The 26,852-nt window shown below is 54.0% G+C and overlaps 1 protein-coding gene and 2 non-coding genes across 3 annotated transcripts in view; all 3 read right to left on the reverse strand.

Annotated features, from left to right (window-relative positions):
* LOC137411810 (neutral amino acid transporter A-like) overlaps positions 1-26,852 on the reverse strand; it is a 272,303-nt gene that overhangs the window by 99,003 nt on the left and 146,448 nt on the right. The gene's annotated exons all lie outside the window — the stretch shown is intronic.
* On the reverse strand, positions 5,755-5,918 carry LOC144893742 (U1 spliceosomal RNA). Its single transcript, XR_013624638.1, has one exon. It is a non-coding gene; the product is annotated as a U1 spliceosomal RNA (small nuclear RNA).
* LOC144893743 (U1 spliceosomal RNA) lies at positions 20,768-20,931 on the reverse strand. Its single transcript, XR_013624639.1, has one exon. It is a non-coding gene; the product is annotated as a U1 spliceosomal RNA (small nuclear RNA).

A 26,852-nucleotide genomic window follows, 5' to 3' on the forward strand; every position in this document is an offset into this window, starting at 1 on the left:
GGTCGTGGGAGGGGGTCCGGTGAGGTGGTGGGCGGTCGAGTGGGGGGCACCGTGGACGGGGGACGGCCTCGCCGCGGCGGAAGGGCCACCCGTGGTGGGTGGTCGACGTCCACGTGCGCCGGCTTGAGGCGGTCCACAGCAATCCGGTCCGACCTGCCGCCGATGTCGATGACGAACGACTTGTCGTCCCGTCGCAGCACCCGGAAGGGCCCGTCGTACGGCGGCTGGAGTGGCCACCGATGTGCGTCGTGACGCACAAAAACATACTCCGCTGTGCGGAGTGCTGGGGGGACGTAGGACTGGGGGTCACCGTGGTGGGATGTTGGCACGGGGGCAAACCGTCGGGCGGCCTCCTGGAGGTCCGAGCGCTGGTGAGCTGCGGACCAGGGACTGGTAGCGTCGGGCACAAATTCGCCCGGGACGCGTAGCACCTGGCCATAGACAAGCTCGGTGGTGGATGCCTGGAGGTCCTCCTTGGGGGCCGTGCGAAGGCCCAAAAGGACCCACGGCAGCCGGTCGGCCCACCCGACGTCTTGAAGGCCGGCCATGAGCGCGGCCTTCATGGAGCGGTGGAATCGCTCGCACAACCCGTTTGCTTGGGGGTGGTAGGCCGTAGTACGGTGGAGCTTGATCCCCAGGTTGTGGGCGACCGCGCCCCACAGCTCGGAGGTGAACTGTGGACCGCGGTCTGACGAGATGTCCGCCGGTGCGCCGAAGCGGGCGACCCAGGTGGCGATGAAAGCCTGCGCCACGTCGGCGGTGGTGGTGGAGACGAGGGGAACGGCCTCCGGCCACCTGGTGGTCCTGTCCACCATGGTGAGCAGGTGTGTGAACCCCCGTGACGGGGGGAGGGGGCCCACCAGATCCACGTTGACGTGGTCGAAACGTCGTTCGGGCACGGTGAAAGGTGCCAGCGGGGCCTGGGTGTGTCGGTGGACCTTGGCCCGTTGGCAGGCCGTGCAGGCGCTGGTCCAATCGCGGACGTCCCGACGAAGGCCGTGCCAGACGAAACGCGCCGACACCAGCTTCTGGGAAGCTTTCCGGCCCGGGTGGGAAAGGCCGTGGAGGGAGGCGAAGATGCGGCGTTGCCAGGCGACGGGCACGATGGGGCGAGGCTGGCCTTGGGAGACGTCGCAGAGCAGGACAGTGTCCGCGCAGGGGATGTCGGCCAGGCGGAGGCCCGTGTCCGCCGCCCGGAGGGCTTGCACCGTGGTGTCGGTGGTTTGGTCCGCCGCCATAAGCGCAAAATCCACGCCCAGGTGGACCGCGTTCGCGCTGGCCCGGGAAAGACAGTCGGCCACAGCGTTGTTTTTGCCGGCGACGTGCCGGATGTCCATGGTAAACTCCGACACGGCGGAGAGGTGGCGCTGTTGGCGGGCCGACCATGGCTCCGTGACCTTGGCCATGGCGTAAACCAACGGCTTGTGGTCGACGAACGCCGTGAAAGGTCGGCCCTCCAGGAGGTGGCGGAAATGGCGGACGGCCAGGTGTAGACCGAGGAGCTCCCGGTCAAACGTGCTGTATTTGAGCTCGTTCGGCCGGAGCTGCCGGCTGAAAAAAGCGAGTGGCTGCCAAACCCCGTTCACCCATTGCTCATGTACGGCGCCCACCGCGTAGTCGGAGGCATCCGTGGTGAGGGCGATGGGAGCGTTGAGCACCGGGTGAGCGAGCAGTGTTGCGTCGGCGAGGGCCCGCTTTGAGCCTTGGAAGGCCGCATCCATTGCTGCGGACCAGGCGATGTCGTGCTTGGCCGGCATGCCCCGGAGGGCTTCGTAGAGGGGCCGCATGAGCTGAGCAGCGCGGGGCACGAAGCGGTGATAAAAATTCACCATTCCCAGGAATTCCTGCAGGGCCTTTATGGTGCGGGGACGCGGGAACGTGGTGATGGCCTCGACCTTGGTTGGCAGCGGCACGGCCCCGTTCTTGGTGATGTGATGACCCAAAAAATCAACGGCCGTCGTGCCGAAGTGGCATTTGGCCGGGTTGACGATGAGGCCGTGCTCGCTGAGGCGCTCGAACAGCGTCCGGAGGTGGAGGAGGTGCTCGGCCCGGGACGTGCTGGCGACGAGGATGTCGTCCAGGTAAACGAAAAGGAACGGCAGGTCACGCAGCACGCCGTCCATCAAGCGCTGGAACGCCTGAGCCGCGTTCTTGAGACCAAACGGCATCCGCAAGAATTCGAATAAGCCGAACGGCGTGATGACTGCCGTTTTAGGGACGTCGGCCGCCCTGACAGGTACCTGGTGATATCCCCGTATGAGGTCAATTTTCGAAAAAATGACCCGTCCCGCCAGACGGGCGGAGAAGTCTTGGATATGCGGGATCGGGTACCTGTCGGGGGTGGTAGCGTCATTGAGACGGCGGTAGTCGCCACACGGGCGCCATCCACCCCCCGGCTTTGGCACGATGTGCAGTGGCGAGGCCCACGTGCTATCGGAGCGCCGCACGATGCCGAGGTGCTCCAACGCGTCGAATTCGGCCTTCGCTACGGCGAGCTTGGCTGGGTCGAGGCGGCGGGCCCTGGCGTAGACCGGCGGGCCCGTGGTTGGTATGTGGTGCTCGATCCCATGCCGTACTGCGACGGCCGAAAACGTCGGCCGCGTGAGGGCCGGGAACTCCGTGAGCAGGCGAGCAAACTCGTTCGCCGCCGGGACGGCGCATGCCAGCTCGGTCGGCGCGGAGCTGCTCAATGTGCATACCAGGGAGCTGAAGGTTTCAGCGTTGATTAAACGACGCCGTTGGACGTCCACCAGCAGTCCGTGTGCGCAGAGGAAGTCGGCGCCTAGCAGAGCCACGGGCACGTTGGCGGTTACAAACGTCCAAGCAAAGCGTTGGCCGCCGAAGCAGAGGGTGACGTTGCGCGGGCCGAAGGTGCGGATAGTCGATCCGTTGGCCGCAACTAAGGAGGGGCCGCAAACCGCGGATTGCCTGTCCTGGTCAGAGGCGGGTATGACGCTCAGTTGGGCGCCGGTGTCGCACAGGAAGCGCCGTCCGGACGCTTTATCCGTGATGAACAGTAAGTTGCCCGTGTGGCCGGCGCTCATGGCTGGTAATGAACGCCGGCCCGGCCGTTTCCCGGCCTGCCGAAGGTGCACGGGGGTCGGCATGTCCGGGCCTTCTGTCCGAACCTGGCATGATAGTAACACCACGCTTGGTCAGGTGGAGGCCTCGGTCGTCGTGCCGGAGGTGGTCGGCTCGGTAGAGCGGCCGCCAATGGCGTCGGCAGTTCGGCCGTCGACCGTGCCGGGTGCTCGGGCGCCCTGGGTGTTGCGTCGGACGGCGGTGGGTCCCATGTCGCCGCTACGATGCGCTGTCCTGCGGCGGAGATCTTGTCGGCTTCTCTGGCAAGGGCCCGGGGATCTGTGATCGTCGTGCTTGCCAGGGCGAGGCGTATCGGGTTAGGCAGCTGACGGAAGAACAGCTCCCGGAACAGGAATGCCGGAGAGTGCTCGCCGAGCAGTGAAAGCATGTAGTCCATGCGCTCGGAAGGGCGCGTGTCGCCGAGCTCAGGCAGATCGAGCAGGCGCCGTGCGCGTTCCGCCGATGGGAGGGCGAAAGCATCGAGGAGCAGCTTCTTAATCGCGCCGTATTTGTCAGCGGCTGGCGGGCTTTCGAGGAGGCTCAGGGCGCGGGCCGCGGTAACCGACCCGAGCGCAGCTACCACATGGTGGAAGCGGGTGTCGTCGGCCGTGATGCCTCGCAGGGCGAACAGGGACTCCGCCTGTGCGAACCAAACCGCCGCGTGAGCCTCCCAGAAGGTAGGCAGTTTAAGGGCGACTGCCGTGTCCATGTCGATAGGTCACCAATGAAGGAGCCGGGGCTCCCACGTCGATCGGAAGAATGGACGCGACAAAAAGCTAGAATTCATCTGAGTTGCTTTAATGAAATCAAACACTCAGGCACTCTGAAAAACCGTTTATCAGTCAGCAATATATATCTATTCCGCCAGGGGGTTTGCCCAGGCCCGGCGCCAGGGGGCGTGGCCCAGCGTCCTGGCTGCGGCCTGGCAAGTTGAGCGCGGGCCTGGGCGTCCTGGACGAGCCCGGCATGGTGATCGCTCCGCGTCCTTGATAGGTGCAAGGCGATTGTGAAAACTCAGCGGCAGCCGCTACAATAGTAAATATTTTTGTTATTCTCCTCCAAGACACGTCAGGATATTGCGAAATTATGACAAATTATAATTACAGAATATAAAATAGCAACATGTGTGCACTGTATCATGTGTGTTCTATAATCTCACTGGTGCTTGAACAAAATCAGTTTGGACATCTGCTTCCTGACTTTCTCTCCGGTGATGGCTTCCGTCTCCTTTTTCCCAAGATGAAAGAATTTGATTCGACAATAACAAGAAGCTGCTATCTTCACGAGCTTGTGAATATGATTATCTTCCACTGCAGTTTCAAACTGGTGTGAGTGCAGTTCAGGAAATAAGTCCATATGAACAGCACGGTATTGCTCATAACAGCCATGGATACTGCAGCTGAAATGCCGGATCCTTGAGAAAGATTCCCATTTGTCTTCTTCAGTAGTCGTTGAAAACAATGTTTTGTTTTGTTTTTGAAAACAATTTTTCGAGTGTTTTATTGAAATTTCGATTAAATTATTTTATAAAATATAGCAGGCATTGTCTTTTGATAAAGACAATGAACGGACGCAGATTTTCTGGGGGAACCAATATGGCGACGAATATACTTGCGGTGACTTCACAGCGAATGGACCGATTGGCGTTGATTTGGCGTCGAGCCTCCAATCCAGTTTGTGTAGAGATCAGTGGGTGAGACGGACACAGAGTCCAGGAGCAAGCTCAAGTTAAAGGAGTAGGAAAGTTCCGACCAAAAATTAAAAGCCAAAGCTATGCGAAGCATGTGGGGGAAAATGTATCACTTTTGTCCAGAACGTCCACATCCATTTGCTAAGCTGCCTTACTAAGAGCTACATCCATTTGCTAAGCTGCCTTACTAATAGCTACAGCCATTTGCTAAGCGGCCTTACTAATAGCTACATCCATTTGCTAAGCTGCCTTACTAATAGCTACATCCACTCGCTAAGCTGCCTTACTAATAGCTACATCCACTTGCTAAGCTGCCTTACTAATAGCTACATCCACTCGCTAAGCTGCCTTACTAATAGCTACATCCACTTGCTAATAGCTACATCCACTCGCTAAGCTGCCTTACTAATAGCTACATCCACTCGCTAAGCTGCCTTACTAATAGCTACATCCACTTGATAAGCGGCCTTACCAATAGCTACAGCCACTTGCTAAGCTGCCTTACTAAGAGCTACATCCATTTGCTAAGCGGCCTTACTAATAGCTACATCCACTCGCTAAGCTGCCTTACTAATAGCTACATCCACTCGCTAATAGCTACATCCACTCGCTAAGCTGCCTTACTAATAGCTACATCCACTCGCTAAGCTGCCTTACTAATAGCTACATCCACTTGCTAATAGCAACATCCACTCGCTAAGCTGCCTTACTAATAGCTACATCCACTCGCTAAGCTGCCTTACTAATAGCTACACCCACTTGCTAAGCGGCCTTACTAATATCTACAGCCACTTGCTAAGCTGCCTTACTAATAGCTACAGCCACTTGCTAAGCGGCCTTACTAATAGCTACATCCATTTGCTAAGCTGCCTTAGTAACAGCGACATCCATTTGCTAAGCTGCCTTACTAAGAGCTACATCCACTCGCTAAGCTGCCTTACTAATAGCTACATCCACAATTCATCTGTTTTTAGTTTAACAATCAGGGGATAGCGCGAACGCAGTCCCCCACTACCACAAATTGTACAGTCGAGTTTCCCACATTTGGGGAAATCGCAAGGGTCAACCCACCCGGAGTGCAATGGGTGGACCTCGCCCTGAGAACACCACCTTAATGATCATGGTATTTCTCCTGTCAGGTAAGTATGAGTTGTTTACTCCACGGTCTCCCTTGTCCTAGTGCGAGCACCGCCTTACTTTACCAGGACGTATTCAACACTTTTCCCTGAATATCTATTTAAATGGTGAATTTTGCACGATATTTGTAAACAAATCCTAATTGTAATATTAGGTTCGATATTATGATTTATTTATTTGGATAATTTCTCGCTTTGCTGCTGAGATTGGAGCAGATTATAAACGATTTAGCGACTGGATGCCTTCCGAGGAAGCCGAAATGTCATGACGCTGGCCTGACGTCATGACGCCACCGTGACGTTGTGACGCTAAGTACTGTATCAACGCATGACGCATGATATTGAGTCGCGATTTTCGCGATCTTGTAACAATAATCTATTTGAAGTTACTCCATCGCACATGGATCCTTGTGTTCATAGTTGATGGATGATTAAGACGAGTCGATGTAGGAAAAGGTTTTGAACTTTCTGGTTGAGTTTGCGGATGCGATTGTGTGGACAGTCCAGACCACTGAGCTGTGTCATCGTGGGAACTCCCAGCCGATGAGAGTACGTTTGCTGGTGGGCGCGAGGCCGCCATATTGGGACTCCCTACGGACCGAAAATTCCACAGTAAACAACGTGGAATAAACATGAATGATTAGCAGGTTGTTTTCGTTTTTATAGCGCTTTTTCATGTCGTCGTGATTATGAAGAGCAGGTTTTAAAATAAACTGAGTTTTGTTTTATCGGGCGTTTTTCCTGTTATGGTGAGTACCAAGATGGCGGCCGGCGACTTCAGTTTTTTCAGCAAACCAGTGATCCGGTTATATTTAGATCAGTGGTCCCAACCACTGATCTCTGTACTAACTGGATAGGAAGGGAAGCTCATTTTTGAAGGCATTTGTCCGCCATCTTTGCTCCCCCACGATTCTCCAAAACGAATGTCATTTGCCGATGTAATGTGATTCCTCTTCTTCATTCAAATCGACCGCTGCGGTTTTTATAACCGTAAGCAGCGCATGATGGCATTTCATCAATCCTGTAATAATGCTTTTTCAACCCTGGAACGGATTAAAATCAATTCGGAATGGAATAAAATAAAGTGGGAAGGTGGAATTTTCGTAGGAAATATGCTGATAATTAAATATTAAATTCTTTAAATTCCCTCTAATTAAATATTAAATATTAAATAAATTAAATATTCCAATAATAAAGGATAATATTAAATATTAAATAATTAAATAATTAAATTAAATATTAAATAATATTGTTACGCAACTGTGATTAACACCACAGTTACGGATGGCCGATTTGCGAGACTTTAACTCCCGAGGCGAACACTCAATGGCGGACTCAAGTTCAACACAAACGCGCGGAATGGCGGGACACAGCGAAGGCTCCGCAACCTTACCTATTAAAATCAAACACCCAGGAAAACTGCGTTCAGATATATATACAGAAAATAATATAAGGATTTATTATCCAATAGTAATACAGTGAAAAAGCCGCGCCGGTAAATCTAATAACTCTAAATCGGGACGTCCCCACACGACTGACAGCAAACACGATACGAGGGAGATTATGAGTACAAAAATAACACGTCACGTCGTTCAAATGTACGCGGATGCGGCTTATCTGTCTTTCGTCGTCTGGCGTGGCGGCCGTCCAACACCGCTCCTTTTGGCCCGATCGCACACCACCAGGTCCTTCGCTCCAAGCTCCACGAGGCCCCGCTCCAAGCACCACGCGTCCGACGCGTGGCCAGCAGCTTCACACGAGGACGATCTCCACAAGGCCCGTGCACCAATGGTTCAACGGAGGGCTCGACTTGCAACGAACTGCTGCGAACTGCCGCGTGCTCTGTGGGCTTGGTGTGCTCGGTGTGTGAACGAACTCTCCACCAACTGCCTTCGGGGAGCTTTTCCACCAACTGCCTTCGGGGAGCTTTTCCACCAACTGTGTCTCTGCGTCGACTGTGTGCTCCAACCAACTCCTACGAACTCTCTGGTGTCTGCCTGCGTCTGCCACGAACTCAACTCCCTGAAATGGCGTCCGACCGTCGCATATATTGGTGGCCGATGACGTCACATGGGCGCACTCCTCAGCCAATCATAGCCTCCCAACTCGCCCAGGTCACGCCCTCTGCGGCATGCGACTCCTGACATCTCCCGTCCGCGACCCCCCCGCGGTCGTTTTGTAACACGTGCCAGCGAGGTTGGTAGGCCTTTGAGGTGCGAACGGCGGCGGCCAACCGTGGCGGTGTTTTTGGCCTGGTTTCCTGTCTATTTATTACGAAGTCAATGTCAGGGAAAGGGAATTATTTAATGTTGCGCTAAGGACCTAACTAATGTTTATGTGGTTTGCAGTGCCATAATGGACAAAGGTTTGACTACCAGGTGAGACTCACAGGGGCGTTACCTTTAATCCCTCACTATTTAACACTCGGACCTCCAGGTAGATCCACAATCATACATCTTACCCCGACAAACGCCTAAACATCAAGAACTTATTACATGTAGAGTCCCTGTCACGACAGCCGAATACCTACCTATTCAGATCTACCTAGCTCTAGATATTGCTCTACCAAATTCATAACACAGCCCCCCCCCCTGGAACCGTAGCTCCTGCAAGGTTCACCGCAGGCGCTACCATTCCAGCCTTAACACTTACTGTCACACACTTAATTAACCTATTAAATAAATCAGGAAGGGCTGTGGGAAGTGAGTCGGACTACCTACCTACACTTCCTTAACATGCTGAACCCCTTAACCATCATGCAAGTATGTACATTTTCTTCGTTGTTCCTGTGGAGGGAGGAAACAACAACACACAACACTAACTTAACCACAAAACTTAACCATCTTTCCAAACTCAAAACTCTAACCTTTGTACATACCCCGGTCTACAGACCGCGTCCCCCGGTGGATGCCACAAGACACAACCTTACCTGCGGGGCCATCCCCAATGCATCCCCCTAAATTTTCCACGGCCCTGTCCAGATGTTACAGGTGAGTGACACGGCTCGGTGGATTTCGCCCACATTCATGCAACACAGACCCCTTAACCACTCATTCTCATTCCATAGGTCATCAAGGCATTTCAAAAATCAACAAAGCACTTATTTCAATACACCCCCTGCAGGACCATGGCATTGATGTCATTCACGTGTGTGTGCATTCCTCAACTAGGCAGCGGGGAGGTACCGCACAAAAAGATGGTGGGGGCGCATCAGGCTGTGGTGCCCGCAGTCCCAAAAACAAGTCAACCGACTTACAAGTTCATTGCCCCCCCCCCCTTTACCTCTTGGCCCCGTGACAGCCCAACAGCCCCTTTCCGCCGTTACCTCGCCGGTGAGGGTCTCCACACACCAGGCTCCTTTGCCTCCTGCTTTCGCGCAGCAACACGGGTCACCGGGGGACTTCCTCACCCCGCGGCGCCCAACCAGACCCTCCACCGACGAGCTCCAATTTCCAGTTACCACCGGCTGCCAGGGGTAATTGCCGCAGAGGGGGGCCCGCAGGCATCGCTCCTCAGAGCTTGCTCTGTACCTGCGGACACACACACCTTCCCCACCCACAAGACCCCAAAACACACTTCCTCCCCCACTGCCATTCAATTCTCCGCACAACTCAGCACAATTCAGTACAATTCTTGGTGTAAAAGGTGTTACAAGGCTTGCCATGGCCTGCCACATGTGAAATCCCCCAGTTCACATTTAAACCATCACACATTTTCAAGAGCACATTTCCAAAAGCACAAGTATCGCCCCTCATTATCTCCAATAATCATCACTCACTCTCCAGGTTCCACTCTCACGACCACATCAAAACACCTAACCACAATACAAAAACATACGCCACCCACAAGACACTGTGTGGCTCCCATTCCATCCCCTCACCGGCCATGTCATCACTCTCACCCGCCTCCCAACTCCAATTTACATGTCCCCAATTTCCAAAGCAAATCCTGAAGCCTGGGACAGTACTCCTCAAAACACTCACCTCAAGTGCAGGTAGTTGCAGGTTGGTCAGGTCCAAGAGTGTCATCCACCCATACAATTCCCAAAATTTCACATTGGGCCTACCAAATACTTCCAAATTTCTCTTTTGTCCCCACTACACTGGCAGGTATGTGGATCCGCATCCAACGGTGATCATCACTACACAACTACCTGTGGCCACGACAGCTCTGCACCTCTACCGTGCAAGGGTCACCGGGACAAGGTGAGCAGTCAAAACGCCAACATGGCCCATGAGTGTCCATAAGGGTGCGACCCACCATCCATCCTTCGGCCCCCCTGCGAGGAACACAGCTGCAGCAGCCCCAGCTGGCCAATGTGGTGAGCACTTGCTGCCAAAACACACACTACCGCACACACAACCTCGGCCCTGGGGGGCACGGTCGCAGTGCGTGGCATCCCTACAGCCACGTCCCCTGCACCTCCCCATCATCCCCCAGTCCGACTACAGAACTGCAGCCCCCCAGTGCTCACCCACACTTGACCACACCAAGGTCCAGTCAACAGCCATGCTCCACCAGGAGACCCACCCAGAAGACATGGTCCACACACCTCGGACACGCACAGCACCACGTTGACCCTCAGGCTACACAACTACATCCCCATCATCCCGCGTCCCAAATATCAGCACAGATGCCCCCGCAACCAGTTGAAAGCTGTGTCTTGCTACCCTATTAATTTTATCACAGCCTCCAACACTTTGGTCTACACACCTGGATCAATAATGGCGTCACTGTACAGTGTCCACCATGGCATTTCAAAATCCACCCTTAAATTTCCATCTAACCCACAGATTACCCATGCTAAACATTTATCACATTTCACTAACCTCACCAAAGAAGGATGCTTTGCCATACACATGCCAGCCGAGCATGGCCCATATGCTCGGCTCGTTACACATCTCCCGATTCACATCCCCATGGCTCTCTTCCCAACCCGAGAGTCCATAAATCATAACGGAGCATCTGTGGAAGGTCACTCACACCATCACGTTCCACAGATGCCCCAATGGTTGTCCGGCAGGCTATCTCCATCCCTGTCCATTCGGTTTGACCCGCGTCCATAGACCAACCACCATGCCAGGTCACCACATGCTGGTTGTCCCAGAGTCCCTGGAGGAGAGTGCCAGGCCGCATGCCCGGGTGGTCACCACATCAGTCCCAAGTTGGCCGTCCGCAGTGCCACCACCAAAGCGCGACCCACAACACCTCCCCCTAGTGGTCCTCAATAAATGCCAACCCAGGCTTGAGAAACCACCTCGGACCCCTCTGGAGGTCTTAACCCCCACCAGGGTCCGGTGACCCTGCCGGCCCGAGCCAACAGCTCGGACGGCGCCCCGACGGACAAGGGACGCCACACTCCACCAGACCCCCCGTGGGACCCAGGTCGTACCTCGACACCCAAGGCTGGACCCCACGTCCAAATCTCGCCATCACAGCCCCCCAGCTGGCTGGCATACCCAAATTTTGAAAGGGGCAACTTTTGCCCGAGGCCATGACCCATGACCCCCCCATGTCCAAATCCCGCAGCCCGGGGACCAATCCCCACCATGGCTGCTCCAAATCAATTTCCCATTGTAATTTTATTTTAAATTTTCTTTTCCAAATTTTCATTCCCACTGCCAAACCGCAGCTGCAGGGAACAACCTCTACCACCTCCCTGCAGTTGATCCAAATTCCCTACAGGGACCAAATCTCCAGAAGCTCTATCTCCCGATCCTCCAAGATCCAAATCCAGCCCGGAGCCAACACACTCCCCCAACTGGTTGTCCAATTTTGGAGCCTCTGTTTCCAAATAGCAGTGTACAGTGAGCGTCCCCTCGGTCATTCCAACCACCTCCTCGGACCAACTCACCTCATCACCCAGGCTCCTTTGGGCCTGGACCAGCTCTACCTCCATGGGACTGTCACAGGTCTCCAGCCGCTGGATCAAATCATCCTCATCATCATCATCATTACAAATCATTCCTGGCCCCGCCAGGCTTTGATCAATATCCCCAATAAATACCTGGTCCGGCTCCATTGCACGGACCCCCAAAAACTCTACCCCCTCTTGCTCCGCACCACCGCCCTGGTGCTGCACAATTCCAAATTCATCCCCCGGTTGGGGTGTTGTGACATCCTCACGGTCCCGATAAACAACCAGGCCAGAATGTGGGAAACATTCCCCATTACAACTCTCACATTCCAAATTTCCTTCCCCGCTCACCTGTGGACACTCCACGTTTACCTGTACACTTACCACAATTGCCATTTCCCTTTTTAATCCATTAATTTGGTCACTCAGGTCCTTCAGTCCCCATTTTAACCCATCAATTTTATTTCCCATTCCTTCAATGTGTCCCTCCAATCGATCACTCATTCCCTTCATTCCTTCCCTCCATTCCTTCCCCTGCGACTCCATTTTATTTTCCAACCCACTTTTCATTTCTCCCATATCCTTACTCATTCCCTTCATTCCTTCCCTCCATTCCTTCCCCTGCGACTTCATTTGTTCATTCAATTCCCAACTGGCTCGCTCACCGTTCTTTTCCATCCCTTCAATTTTTCGAAGCAATTGACCCAACATCTGGTCGGTTGTCGGGGCCGTTCCTACTGCTCCCGACTCCCCGGTGGGGGAGGGGGATAAGTTGGTGCTCGGGACGGGGGAGGTTCCAAGGCTCACCTCGACATCTAATTCCCCTATTTCCGGCTCACTCCCAACGCTGACGGAGGCCTCGCTGCGTACTTCCATCTCGTCGACCTCCGACATCCGCTTTTCGGAAGGTCGTTCCCCGCGCGCGTATTTATTTTAATAATTCCTGAAACAATTTAAATTTGACGAAGACGCGATATCGCGCTCCGTTTGCCCAATTGATTATCAAATTTCTCCGCCTCAACTATAAAAATTTTGCGTTCGAACGTCGGGCGCAATGTACGCCCGACCGTGTCGATTTCTCCCCGCGGACAAAAAAATTTGTCCGACCGTGTCGATGTCTCGCCGCGGACAAAAAAAATTTGTCCGACGGGTTCAAATCCTACACTCCTGACACCACTTGTTACGCAACTGTGATTAACACCACAGTTACGGATGGCCGATTTGCGAGACTTTAACTCCCGAGGCGAACACTCAATGGCGGACTCAAGTTCAACACAAACGCGCGGAATGGCGGGACACAGCGAAGGCTCCGCAACCTTACCTATTAGGATCAAACACAGCTTTAAAAATTTAAAGAATAGGAAAATAGGACTGCGTTTACTTTTTCATGACTGATAATATAACATGGATCTGCAAAATAAATTGGGATGTGAATACTTGTATACGTACCATATTTGTGGTCAAGTGTTCGTTTTGTTTTTTCATTCCACATGGCACAATATTCTTACTGAAGTGAGTACCATTGAAAATAAATTGCATCCATTTATCAAAGAATCAGAATAGTATTGTAACGAATTTGAGAAGTGTAACGGTTTTGAGAAGTGTAACAATTTTGGAGAAAGTGTAACGAATGTGAAAAGTATGGTTTTGTTGTGTGTAACACCCTCGTAATGTAAATAATGGTCGCAGCCGTCCTCCTAGTTAATTCCATGAAACTTACACACAGGCCACGATATATCTTTTTAAATAGTTTATTTCCTTATTCTATGTAGGCTAAATATGTGTTTCCCACTAGATTGACTCTGCATTGCATCAAACGAAATAAAGCGTAGGCCCCTCCGATGATCCATGGCAGCTCAAGTGCCAGGGATTCCCCCACTTGAGCTTTCACAGCAAACGTTTATTGCAGTACTGAACTGCTGTGCAACGTGACGGCGCAGTACCTGCAGCTGCTGACCGGTTTTCGCCATTTGCGGCCATTACGAACAAGGGGAGTGGCTAGAGAAGACGGGTCGCCCCCCTCGTCATAGGGGGGAGGAGTAAGTCGGCCCCGCTCATCCAACCCAGAACAAGGGGTTTGGCTAAGAGAGGGCGGAGCGGGAACCCCCGAGAAAGTGCGCGAAGGTTCGGTGAGAAAACCAATATAAGTCGCCGCGGGACGCACTCCACTGGCTTGCTCTTGCTCCTCTTGCTCTTGCTCTTGCCCCTCCAGCTCTTGCTCTGACCCCGTCCTCTTGCTTGCTGTCGCTCGTTGTTGCTGGGGAGAAGGAAGACGCCCGAACGAGCAGGTGTGTGCGAGCCATCGTGCGACCAGCTGCGCTGCAGCTAAGCGGGCAGCTAAGGGGCCGCAGGCCACGAAAAGGACGCGCCAGGCAGCAATCCACGCTGGACCCTCCATTGCCTCCCAAAACAACCATCCATCCTCAAGCCATACCTGCCTGCAATATCCCCCGTGTAAGTGTGAACGTCGTCTGTCCTAATCGTTGTCCTGGGGTTAAGTAAATTGACTAGTATAAGCTAACGATTCACTGTGTGACTGCTTCTTCCATCCATTGTTTGTAAATAATTTTGATCGCTCCTTCTTTTTGCTTGTGTGTATAATAAATCCTGTTATTCCTCCGTACTCTGTCTTCTTCTCTCTTCCTTCTCTTTCGGTCGCTTTAGAGGTTTCCAAATTGAATATCTGTGGTGCGATCTGGTCAACGTTGGGGGAGTCGGGCCAATCGGGGATCCTGTAACGGTCGCGGTGGACCATCCGCTCGGCCCAAAGTAACATCTAAACCGCGTCTGTAACAGTATAGTGAAAACAAACTTCTGAGTTATACTTCTGGGCAGAGAAACATGATGGTCAATGGTCATAGTGAAGGAGCCGGGGCTCCCACGTCGATCGTAAGAATGGACGCGACAAAAAGCTAGAATTCATCTGAGTTGCTTTAATGAAATCAAACACTCAGGCACTCTGAAAAACCGTTTATCAGTCAGCAATATATATCTATTCCGCCAGGGGGTTTGCCCAGGCCCGGCGCCAGGGGGCGTGGCCCAGCGTCCTGGCTGCGGGCTGGCAAGTTGAGCGCGGGCCTGGGCGTCCTGGACGAGCCCGGCATGGTGATCGCTCCGCGTCCTTGATAGGTGCAAGGCGATTGTGAAAACTCAGCGGCAGCCGCTACACACGTCCCCCCAGAATCGACTTGCACCGGCAGGGTCAATTTGAGGGGGGTCCTGATGACCCGGCCGAAGCGACCCCTGGCGGGTCGTGGGAGGGGGTCCGGTGAGGTGGTGGGCGGTCGAGTGGGGGGCACCGTGGACGGGGGACGGCCTCGCCGCGGCGGAAGGGCCACCCGTGGTGGGTGGTCGACGTCCACGTGCGCCGGCTTGAGGCGGTCCACAGCAATCCGGTCCGACCTGCCGCCGATGTCGATGACGAACGACTTGTCGTCCCGTCGCAGCACCCGGAAGGGCCCGTCGTACGGCGGCTGGAGTGGCCACCGATGTGCGTCGTGACGCACAAAAACATACTCCGCTGTGCGGAGTGCTGGGGGGACGTAGGACTGGGGGTCACCGTGGTGGGATGTTGGCACGGGGGCAAACCGTCGGGCGGCCTCCTGGAGGTCCGAGCGCTGGTGAGCTGCGGACCAGGGACTGGTAGCGTCGGGCACAAATTCGCCCGGGACGCGTAGCACCTGGCCATAGACAAGCTCGGTGGTGGATGCCTGGAGGTCCTCCTTGGGGGCCGTGCGAAGGCCCAAAAGGACCCACGGCAGCCGGTCGGCCCACCCGACGTCTTGAAGGCCGGCCATGAGCGCGGCCTTCATGGAGCGGTGGAATCGCTCGCACAACCCGTTTGCTTGGGGGTGGTAGGCCGTAGTACGGTGGAGCTTGATCCCCAGGTTGTGGGCGACCGCGCCCCACAGCTCGGAGGTGAACTGTGGACCGCGGTCTGACGAGATGTCCGCCGGTGCGCCGAAGCGGGCGACCCAGGTGGCGATGAAAGCCTGCGCCACGTCGGCGGTGGTGGTGGAGACGAGGGGAACGGCCTCCGGCCACCTGGTGGTCCTGTCCACCATGGTGAGCAGGTGTGTGAACCCCCGTGACGGGGGGAGGGGGCCCACCAGATCCACGTTGACGTGGTCGAAACGTCGTTCGGGCACGGTGAAAGGTGCCAGCGGGGCCTGGGTGTGTCGGTGGACCTTGGCCCGTTGGCAGGCCGTGCAGGCGCTGGTCCAATCGCGGACGTCCCGACGAAGGCCGTGCCAGACGAAACGCGCCGACACCAGCTTCTGGGAAGCTTTCCGGCCCGGGTGGGAAAGGCCGTGGAGGGAGGCGAAGATGCGGCGTTGCCAGGCGACGGGCACGATGGGGCGAGGCTGGCCTTGGGAGACGTCGCAGAGCAGGACAGTGTCCGCGCAGGGGATGTCGGCCAGGCGGAGGCCCGTGTCCGCCGCCCGGAGGGCTTGCACCGTGGTGTCGGTGGTTTGGTCCGCCGCCATAAGCGCAAAATCCACGCCCAGGTGGACCGCGTTCGCGCTGGCCCGGGAAAGACAGTCGGCCACAGCGTTGTTTTTGCCGGCGACGTGCCGGATGTCCGTGGTAAACTCCGACACGGCGGAGAGGTGGCGCTGTTGGCGGGCCGACCATGGCTCCGTGACCTTGGCCATGGCGTAAACCAACGGCTTGTGGTCGACGAACGCCGTGAAAGGTCGGCCCTCCAGGAGGTGGCGGAAATGGCGGACGGCCAGGTGTAGACCGAGGAGCTCCCGGTCAAACGTGCTGTATTTGAGCTCGTTCGGCCGGAGCTGCCGGCTGAAAAAAGCGAGTGGCTGCCAAACCCCGTTCACCCATTGCTCATGTACGGCGCCCACCGCGTAGTCGGAGGCATCCGTGGTGAGGGCGATGGGAGCGTTGAGCACCGGGTGAGCGAGCAGTGTTGCGTCGGCGAGGGCCCGCTTTGAGCCTTGGAAGGCCGCATCCATTGCTGCGGACCAGGCGATGTCGTGCTTGGCCGGCATGCCCCGGAGGGCTTCGTAGAGGGGCCGCATGAGCTGAGCAGCGCGGGGCACGAAGCGGTGATAAAAATTCACCATTCCCAGGAATTCCTGCAGGGCCTTTATGGTGCGGGGACGCGGGAACGTGGTGATGGCCTCGACCTTGGTTGGCAGCGGCACGGCCCCGTTCTTGGTGATGTGATGACCCAAAAAATCAACGGCCGTCGTGCCGAAGTGGCATTTGGCCGGGTTGACGATGAGGCCGTGCTCGCTGAGGCGCTCGAACAGCGTCCGGAGGTGGAGGAGGTGCTCGGCCCGGGACGTGCTGGCGACGAGGATGTCGTCCAGGTAAACGAAAAGGAACGGCAGGTCACGCAGCACGCCGTCCATCAAGCGCTGGAACGCCTGAGCCGCGTTCTTGAGACCAAACGGCATCCGCAAGAATTCGAATAAGCCGAACGGCGTGATGACTGCCGTTTTAGGGACGTCGGCCGCCCTGACAGGTACCTGGTGATATCCCCGTATGAGGTCAATTTTCGAAAAAATGACCCGTCCCGCCAGACGGGCGGAGAAGTCTTGGATATGCGGGATCGGGTACCTGTCGGGGGTGGTAGCGTCATTGAGACGGCGGTAGTCGCCACACGGGCGCCATCCACCCCCCGGCTTTGGCACGATGTGCAGTGGCGAGGCCCACGTGCTATCGGAGCGCCGCACGATGCCGAGGTGCTCCAACGCGTCGAATTCGGCCTTCGCTACGGCGAGCTTGGCTGGGTCGAGGCGGCGGGCCCTGGCGTAGACCGGCGGGCCCGTGGTTGGTATGTGGTGCTCGATCCCATGCCGTACTGCGACGGCCGAAAACGTCGGCCGCGTGAGGGCCGGGAACTCCGTGAGCAGGCGAGCAAACTCGTTCGCCGCCGGGACGGCGCATGCCAGCTCGGTCGGCGCGGAGCTGCTCAATGTGCATACCAGGGAGCTGAAGGTTTCAGCGTTGATTAAACGACGCCGTTGGACGTCCACCAGCAGTCCGTGTGCGCAGAGGAAGTCGGCGCCTAGCAGAGCCACGGGCACGTTGGCGGTTACAAACGTCCAAGCAAAGCGTTGGCCGCCGAAGCAGAGGGTGACGTTGCGCGGGCCGAAGGTGCGGATAGTCGATCCGTTGGCCGCAACTAAGGAGGGGCCGCAAACCGCGGATTGCCTGTCCTGGTCAGAGGCGGGTATGACGCTCAGTTGGGCGCCGGTGTCGCACAGGAAGCGCCGTCCGGACGCTTTATCCGTGATGAACAGTAAGTTGCCCGTGTGGCCGGCGCTCATGGCTGGTAATGAACGCCGGCCCGGCCGTTTCCCGGCCTGCCGAAGGTGCACGGGGGTCGGCATGTCCGGGCCTTCTGTCCGAACCTGGCATGATAGTAACACCACGCTTGGTCAGGTGGAGGCCTCGGTCGTCGTGCCGGAGGTGGTCGGCTCGGTAGAGCGGCCGCCAATGGCGTCGGCAGTTCGGCCGTCGACCGTGCCGGGTGCTCGGGCGCCCTGGGTGTTGCGTCGGACGGCGGTGGGTCCCATGTCGCCGCTACGATGCGCTGTCCTGCGGCGGAGATCTTGTCGGCTTCTCTGGCAAGGGCCCGGGGATCTGTGATCGTCGTGCTTGCCAGGGCGAGGCGTATCGGGTTAGGCAGCTGACGGAAGAACAGCTCCCGGAACAGGAATGCCGGAGAGTGCTCGCCGAGCAGTGAAAGCATGTAGTCCATGCGCTCGGAAGGGCGCGTGTCGCCGAGCTCAGGCAGATCGAGCAGGCGCCGTGCGCGTTCCGCCGATGGGAGGGCGAAAGCATCGAGGAGCAGCTTCTTAATCGCGCCGTATTTGTCAGCGGCTGGCGGGCTTTCGAGGAGGCTCAGGGCGCGGGCCGCGGTAACCGACCCGAGCGCAGCTACCACATGGTGGAAGCGGGTGTCGTCGGCCGTGATGCCTCGCAGGGCGAACAGGGACTCCGCCTGTGCGAACCAAACCGCCGCGTGAGCCTCCCAGAAGGTAGGCAGTTTAAGGGCGACTGCCGTGTCCATGTCGATAGGTCACCAATGAAGGAGCCGGGGCTCCCACGTCGATCGGAAGAATGGACGCGACAAAAAGCTAGAATTCATCTGAGTTGCTTTAATGAAATCAAACACTCAGGCACTCTGAAAAACCGTTTATCAGTCAGCAATATATATCTATTCCGCCAGGGGGTTTGCCCAGGCCCGGCGCCAGGGGGCGTGGCCCAGCGTCCTGGCTGCGGCCTGGCAAGTTGAGCGCGGGCCTGGGCGTCCTGGACGAGCCCGGCATGGTGATCGCTCCGCGTCCTTGATAGGTGCAAGGCGATTGTGAAAACTCAGCGGCAGCCGCTACAATAGTAAATATTTTTGTTATTCTCCTCCAAGACACGTCAGGATATTGCGAAATTATGACAAATTATAATTACAGAATATAAAATAGCAACATGTGTGCACTGTATCATGTGTGTTCTATAATCTCACTGGTGCTTGAACAAAATCAGTTTGGACATCTGCTTCCTGACTTTCTCTCCGGTGATGGCTTCCGTCTCCTTTTTCCCAAGATGAAAGAGTTTGATTCGACAATAACAAGAAGCTGCTATCTTCACGAGCTTGTGAATATGATTATCTTCCACTGCAGTTTCAAACTGGTGTGAGTGCAGTTCAGGAAATAAGTCCATATGAACAGCACGGTATTGCTCATAACAGCCATGGATACTGCAGCTGAAATGCCGGATCCTTGAGAAAGATTCCCATTTGTCTTCTTCAGTAGTCGTTGAAAACAATGTTTTGTTTTGTTTTTGAAAACAATTTTTCGAGTGTTTTATTGAAATTTCGATTAAATTATTTTATAAAATATAGCAGGCATTGTCTTTTGATAAAGACAATGAACGGACGCAGATTTTCTGGGGGAACCAATATGGCGACGAATATACTTGCGGTGACTTCACAGCGAATGGACCGATTGGCGTTGATTTGGCGTCGAGCCTCCAATCCAGTTTGTGTAGAGATCAGTGGGTGAGACGGACACAGAGTCCAGGAGCAAGCTCAAGTTAAAGGAGCAGGAAAGTTCCGACCAAAAATTAAAAGCCAAAGCTATGCGAAGCATGTGGGGGAAAATGTATCACTTTTGTCCAGAACGTCCACATCCATTTGCTAAGCTGCCTTACTAAGAGCTACATCCATTTGCTAAGCTGCCTTACTAATAGCTACAGCCATTTGCTAAGCGGCCTTACTAATAGCTACATCCATTTGCTAAGCTGCCTTACTAATAGCTACATCCACTCGCTAAGCTGCCGTACTAATAGCTACATCCACTTGCTAAGCTGCCTTACTAATAGCTACATCCACTCGCTAAGCTGCCTTACTAATAGCTACATCCACTTGCTAATAGCTACATCCACTCGCTAAGCTGCCTTACTAATAGCTACATCCACTCGCTAAGCTGCCTTACTAATAGCTACATCCACTTGATAAGCGGCCTTACCAATAGCTACAGCCACTTGCTAAGCTGCCTTACTAAGAGCTACATCCATTTGCTAAGCGGCCTTACTAATAGCTACATCCACTCGCTAAGCTGCCTTACTAATAGCTACATCCACTCGCTAATAGCTACATCCACTCGCTAAGCTGCCTTACTAATAGCTACATCCACTCGCTAAGCTGCCTTACTAATAGCTACATCCACTTGCTAATAGCAACATCCACTCGCTAAGCTGCCTTACTAATAGCTACATCCACTCGCTAAGCTGCCTTACTAATAGCTACACCCACTTGCTAAGCGGCCTTACTAATATCTACAGCCACTTGCTAAGCTGCCTTACTAATAGCTACAGCCACTTGCTAAGCGGCCTTACTAATAGCTACATCCATTTGCTAAGCTGCCTTAGTAACAGCGACATCCATTTGCTAAGCTGCCTTACTAAGAGCTACATCCGCTCGCTAAGCTGCCTTACTAATAGCTACATCCACAATTCATCTGTTTTTAGTTTAACAATCAGGGGATAGCGCGAACGCAGTCCCCCACTACCACAAATTGTACAGTCGAGTTTCCCACATTTGGGGAAATCGCAAGGGTCAACCCACCCGGAGTGCAATGGGTGGACCTCGCCCTGAGAACACCACCTTAATGATCATGGTATTTCTCCTGTCAGGTAAGTATGAGTTGTTTACCCCACGGTCTCCCTTGTCCTAGTGCGAGCACCGCCTTACTTTACCAGGACGTATTCAACACTTTTCCCTGAATATCTATTTAAATGGTGAATTTTGCACGATATTTGTAAACAAATCCTAATTGTAATATTAGGTTCGATATTATGATTTATTTATTTGGATAATTTCTCGCTTTGCTGCTGAGATTGGAGCAGATTATAAACGATTTAGCGACTGGATGCCTTCCGAGGAAGCCGAAATGTCATGACGCTGGCCTGACGTCATGACGCCACCGTGACGTTGTGACGCTAAGTACTGTATCAACGCATGACGCATGATATTGAGTCGCGATTTTCGCGATCTTGTAACAATAATCTATTTGAAGTTACTCCATCGCACATGGATCCTTGTGTTCATAGTTGATGGATGATTAAGACGAGTCGATGTAGGAAAAGGTTTTGAACTTTCTGGTTGAGTTTGCGGATGCGATTGTGTGGACAGTCCAGACCACTGAGCTGTGTCATCGTGGGAACTCCCAGCCGATGAGAGTACGTTTGCTGGTGGGCGCGAGGCCGCCATATTGGGACTCCCTACGGACCGAAAATTCCACAGTAAACAACGTGGAATAAACATGAATGATTAGCAGGTTGTTTTCGTTTTTATAGCGCTTTTTCATGTCGTCGTGATTATGAAGAGCAGGTTTTAAAATAAACTGAGTTTTGTTTTATCGGGCGTTTTTCCTGTTATGGTGAGTACCAAGATGGCGGCCGGCGACTTCAGTTTTTTCAGCAAACCAGTGATCCGGTTATATTTAGATCAGTGGTCCCAACCACTGATCTCTGTACTAACTGGATAGGAAGGGAAGCTCATTTTTGAAGGCATTTGTCCGCCATCTTTGCTCCCCCACGATTCTCCAAAACGAATGTCATTTGCCGATGTAATGTGATTCCTCTTCTTCATTCAAATCGACCGCTGCGGTTTTTATAACCGTAAGCAGCGCATGATGGCATTTCATCAATCCTGTAATAATGCTTTTTCAACCCTGGAACGGATTAAAATCAATTCGGAATGGAATAAAATAAAGTGGGAAGGTGGAATTTTCGTAGGAAATATGCTGATAATTAAATATTAAATTCTTTAAATTCCCTCTAATTAAATATTAAATATTAAATAAATTAAATATTCCAATAATAAAGGATAATATTAAATATTAAATAATTAAATAATTAAATTAAATATTAAATAATATTGTTACGCAACTGTGATTAACACCACAGTTACGGATGGCCGATTTGCGAGACTTTAACTCCCGAGGCGAACACTCAATGGCGGACTCAAGTTCAACACAAACGCGCGGAATGGCGGGACACAGCGAAGGCTCCGCAACCTTACCTATTAAAATCAAACACCCAGGAAAACTGCGTTCAGATATATATACAGAAAATAATATAAGGATTTATTATCCAATAGTAATACAGTGAAAAAGCCGCGCCGGTAAATCTAATAACTCTAAATCGGGACGTCCCCACACGACTGACAGCAAACACGATACGAGGGAGATTATGAATACAAAAATAACACGTCACGTCGTTCAAATGTACGCGGATGCGGCTTATCTGTCTTTCGTCGTCTGGCGTGGCGGCCGTCCAACACCGCTCCTTTTGGCCCGATCGCACACCACCAGGTCCTTCGCTCCAAGCTCCACGAGGCCCCGCTCCAAGCACCACGCGTCCGACGCGTGGCCAGCAGCTTCACACGAGGACGATCTCCACAAGGCCCGTGCACCAATGGTTCAACGGAGGGCTCGACTTGCAACGAACTGCTGCGAACTGCCGCGTGCTCTGTGGGCTTGGTGTGCTCGGTGTGTGAACGAACTCTCCACCAACTGCCTTCGGGGAGCTTTTCCACCAACTGCCTTCGGGGAGCTTTTCCACCAACTGTGTCTCTGCGTCGACTGTGTGCTCCAACCAACTCCTACGAACTCTCTGGTGTCTGCCTGCGTCTGCCACGAACTCAACTCCCTGAAATGGCGTCCGACCGTCGCATATATTGGTGGCCGATGACGTCACATGGGCGCACTCCTCAGCCAATCATAGCCTCCCAACTCGCCCAGGTCACGCCCTCTGCGGCATGCGACTCCTGACATCTCCCGTCCGCGACCCCCCCGCGGTCGTTTTGTAACACGTGCCAGCGAGGTTGGTAGGCCTTTGAGGTGCGAACGGCGGCGGCCAACCGTGGCGGTGTTTTTGGCCTGGTTTCCTGTCTATTTATTACGAAGTCAATGTCAGGGAAAGGGAATTATTTAATGTTGCGCTAAGGACCTAACTAATGTTTATGTGGTTTGCAGTGCCATAATGGACAAAGGTTTGACTACCAGGTGAGACTCACAGGGGCGTTACCTTTAATCCCTCACTATTTAACACTCGGACCTCCAGGTAGATCCACAATCATACATCTTACCCCGACAAACGCCTAAACATCAAGAACTTATTACATGTAGAGTCCCTGTCACGACAGCCGAATACCTACCTATTCAGATCTACCTAGCTCTAGATATTGCTCTACCAAATTCATAACACAGCCCCCCCCCCTGGAACCGTAGCTCCTGCAAGGTTCACCGCAGGCGCTACCATTCCAGCCTTAACACTTACTGTCACACACTTAATTAACCTATTAAATAAATCAGGAAGGGCTGTGGGAAGTGAGTCGGACTACCTACCTACACTTCCTTAACATGCTGAACCCCTTAACCATCATGCAAGTATGTACATTTTCTTCGTTGTTCCTGTGGAGGGAGGAAACAACAACACACAACACTAACTTAACCACAAAACTTAACCATCTTTCCAAACTCAAAACTCTAACCTTTGTACATACCCCGGTCTACAGACCGCGTCCCCCGGTGGATGCCACAAGACACAACCTTACCTGCGGGGCCATCCCCAATGCATCCCCCTAAATTTTCCACGGCCCTGTCCAGATGTTACAGGTGAGTGACACGGCTCGGTGGATTTCGCCCACATTCATGCAACACAGACCCCTTAACCACTCATTCTCATTCCATAGGTCATCAAGGCATTTCAAAAATCAACAAAGCACTTATTTCAATACACCCCCTGCAGGACCATGGCATTGATGTCATTCACGTGTGTGTGCATTCCTCAACTAGGCAGCGGGGAGGTACCGCACAAAAAGATGGTGGGGGCGCATCAGGCTGTGGTGCCCGCAGTCCCAAAAACAAGTCAACCGACTTACAAGTTCATTGCCCCCCCCCCCCTTTACCTCTTGGCCCCGTGACAGCCCAACAGCCCCTTTCCGCCGTTACCTCGCCGGTGAGGGTCTCCACACACCAGGCTCCTTTGCCTCCTGCTTTCGCGCAGCAACACGGGTCACCGGGGGACTTCCTCACCCCGCGGCGCCCAACCAGACCCTCCACCGACGAGCTCCAATTTCCAGTTACCACCGGCTGCCAGGGGTAATTGCCGCAGAGGGGGGCCCGCAGGCATCGCTCCTCAGAGCTTGCTCTGTACCTGCGGACACACACACCTTCCCCACCCACAAGACCCCAAAACACACTTCCTCCCCCACTGCCATTCAATTCTCCGCACAACTCAGCACAATTCAGTACAATTCTTGGTGTAAAAGGTGTTACAAGGCTTGCCATGGCCTGCCACATGTGAAATCCCCCAGTTCACATTTAAACCATCACACATTTTCAAGAGCACATTTCCAAAAGCACAAGTATCGCCCCTCATTATCTCCAATAATCATCACTCACTCTCCAGGTTCCACTCTCACGACCACATCAAAACACCTAACCACAATACAAAAACATACGCCACCCACAAGACACTGTGTGGCTCCCATTCCATCCCCTCACCGGCCATGTCATCACTCTCACCCGCCTCCCAACTCCAATTTACATGTCCCCAATTTCCAAAGCAAATCCTGAAGCCTGGGACAGTACTCCTCAAAACACTCACCTCAAGTGCAGGTAGTTGCAGGTTGGTCAGGTCCAAGAGTGTCATCCACCCATACAATTCCCAAAATTTCACATTGGGCCTACCAAATACTTCCAAATTTCTCTTTTGTCCCCACTACACTGGCAGGTATGTGGATCCGCATCCAACGGTGATCATCACTACACAACTACCTGTGGCCACGACAGCTCTGCACCTCTACCGTGCAAGGGTCACCGGGACAAGGTGAGCAGTCAAAACGCCAACATGGCCCATGAGTGTCCATAAGGGTGCGACCCACCATCCATCCTTCGGCCCCCCTGCGAGGAACACAGCTGCAGCAGCCCCAGCTGGCCAATGTGGTGAGCACTTGCTGCCAAAACACACACTACCGCACACACAACCTCGGCCCTGGGGGGCACGGTCGCAGTGCGTGGCATCCCTACAGCCACGTCCCCTGCACCTCCCCATCATCCCCCAGTCCGACTACAGAACTGCAGCCCCCCAGTGCTCACCCACACTTGACCACACCAAGGTCCAGTCAACAGCCATGCTCCACCAGGAGACCCACCCAGAAGACATGGTCCACACACCTCGGACACGCACAGCACCACGTTGACCCTCAGGCTACACAACTACATCCCCATCATCCCGCGTCCCAAATATCAGCACAGATGCCCCCGCAACCAGTTGAAAGCTGTGTCTTGCTACCCTATTAATTTTATCACAGCCTCCAACACTTTGGTCTACACACCTGGATCAATAATGGCGTCACTGTACAGTGTCCACCATGGCATTTCAAAATCCACCCTTAAATTTCCATCTAACCCACAGATTACCCATGCTAAACATTTATCACATTTCACTAACCTCACCAAAGAAGGATGCTTTGCCATACACATGCCAGCCGAGCATGGCCCATATGCTCGGCTCGTTACACATCTCCCGATTCACATCCCCATGGCTCTCTTCCCAACCCGAGAGTCCATAAATCATAACGGAGCATCTGTGGAAGGTCACTCACACCATCACGTTCCACAGATGCCCCAATGGTTGTCCGGCAGGCTATCTCCATCCCTGTCCATTCGGTTTGACCCGCGTCCATAGACCAACCACCATGCCAGGTCACCACATGCTGGTTGTCCCAGAGTCCCTGGAGGAGAGTGCCAGGCCGCATGCCCGGGTGGTCACCACATCAGTCCCAAGTTGGCCGTCCGCAGTGCCACCACCAAAGCGCGACCCACAACACCTCCCCCTAGTGGTCCTCAATAAATGCCAACCCAGGCTTGAGAAACCACCTCGGACCCCTCTGGAGGTCTTAACCCCCACCAGGGTCCGGTGACCCTGCCGGCCCGAGCCAACAGCTCGGACGGCGCCCCGACGGACAAGGGACGCCACACTCCACCAGACCCCCCGTGGGACCCAGGTCGTACCTCGACACCCAAGGCTGGACCCCACGTCCAAATCTCGCCATCACAGCCCCCCAGCTGGCTGGCATACCCAAATTTTGAAAGGGGCAACTTTTGCCCGAGGCCATGACCCATGACCCCCCCATGTCCAAATCCCGCAGCCCGGGGACCAATCCCCACCATGGCTGCTCCAAATCAATTTCCCATTGTAATTTTATTTTAAATTTTCTTTTCCAAATTTTCATTCCCACTGCCAAACCGCAGCTGCAGGGAACAACCTCTACCACCTCCCTGCAGTTGATCCAAATTCCCTACAGGGACCAAATCTCCAGAAGCTCTATCTCCCGATCCTCCAAGATCCAAATCCAGCCCGGAGCCAACACACTCCCCCAACTGGTTGTCCAATTTTGGAGCCTCTGTTTCCAAATAGCAGTGTACAGTGAGCGTCCCCTCGGTCATTCCAACCACCTCCTCGGACCAACTCACCTCATCACCCAGGCTCCTTTGGGCCTGGACCAGCTCTACCTCCATGGGACTGTCACAGGTCTCCAGCCGCTGGATCA

Source organism: Myxine glutinosa, chromosome 9, assembly GCF_964187855.1.
Source record: "Myxine glutinosa chromosome 9, kmMyxGlut1.1, whole genome shotgun sequence".
In the NCBI taxonomy this organism is placed as follows: domain Eukaryota; kingdom Metazoa; phylum Chordata; class Myxini; order Myxiniformes; family Myxinidae; genus Myxine; species Myxine glutinosa.